The 1,074-nt window shown below is 49.5% G+C and overlaps 1 pseudogene; it reads left to right on the forward strand.

Moving 5' to 3' along the window:
* The first annotated feature begins 225 nt into the window (after positions 1-225).
* Positions 226-317, forward strand: LOC115831082 (annotated as a pseudogene).
* The last annotated feature ends 757 nt before the right edge of the window (positions 318-1,074 follow it).

Consider the following 1,074-nt stretch of genomic DNA (forward strand, 5'->3'; position numbering starts at 1 on the left):
ATGTTAGTCTTCTTCCTTATCTGCACTGTTTTCTAAATGTTGTAAAGGACTCAAGGATACCAGGGAAGACCCCTTTTCACGTCACTGCTGATCGTCATTACAGATGAACCTCTCTTACCTTTCTTACACAGACTTCATGGCTACCACATTGTCTTAAGATGGAATATTGATACACCTTTTTAAGTTGAAAAGAAAATAAAAATCACCTGCAAAGAAAAGAAAATGACCCTTTTGTAGTTCATAAGCAGGATGACTGGGTTTTCACGCTCTTGTGTGAGATGTTCCTCCCTCAATGTTGGCACATTACCTGTCTGATGTGAAAAAAAAATAAAAAGAAGAGGAAAGGAAACTAAAAGAAAGAAAAGGAAAAGGAAAGTAAAAGAGAAATGGAAAGAAAAAGGAAGAGAAGGGAAAGGAAGTGAAGGAGGAAAGGAAGGGGGAAGGGAAGGGAAGGCAGAAGGGAAGGGAAGGGGGAAAGGAAGGAAGAAGGAAAGGGGGAAGGGAAGGGAAAGGGAAAGAGGAAGGGAAAGGGGAAGTGAAGGGAAAGGGGAAGGGAAAGGGAAAGGGAAGGGAAGGCAGAAGGGAAGGGAAGGGAAGGGAAGGGGGAAGGGAAGGGAAAGGGGAAGGGAAGGGAAGGGAGAAGGGAAGGGAAGGGAGAAGGGAAGGGAAGGGAAGGGAGAAGGGAAGGGAAGGGAGAAGGGAGGAGAAGGGAAGGGAAGGGAGAAGGGAAGGGAAGGGAAGGGGAAGGAAAGGGAAGGGGGAAAGGAAGTGAGAAGGAAAGGGGGAAGGGAAGGGAAGTGGAAAGGGAAGGGAAGTTGGAAGGGAAGGGAGAAGGAAGGAAAGGGGGAAGGGAACGGAAGGGGAAGAGAAAGGGGAAGGGAAGGGAAGGGAAGGGAGGGGGAAGGGAAGGGAAAGGGAAGGGAAGGGAAGGGGAAGGGAAGGGAAAGGGAAGGGAAGGGAAGGGAAGGGAAGGGAAGGGAAGGGAAGGGAAGGGAAGGGAAGGGGGAAGGGAAGGGAAAGGGAAGAGAAGGGAAGGGAAGGGAGAAGGGAAGGGAAGGGAGAAGGGAAGGGAGA

Source organism: Nomascus leucogenys, chromosome 17 (assembly GCF_006542625.1).
Source record: "Nomascus leucogenys isolate Asia chromosome 17, Asia_NLE_v1, whole genome shotgun sequence".
NCBI lineage: Eukaryota > Metazoa > Chordata > Mammalia > Primates > Hylobatidae > Nomascus > Nomascus leucogenys.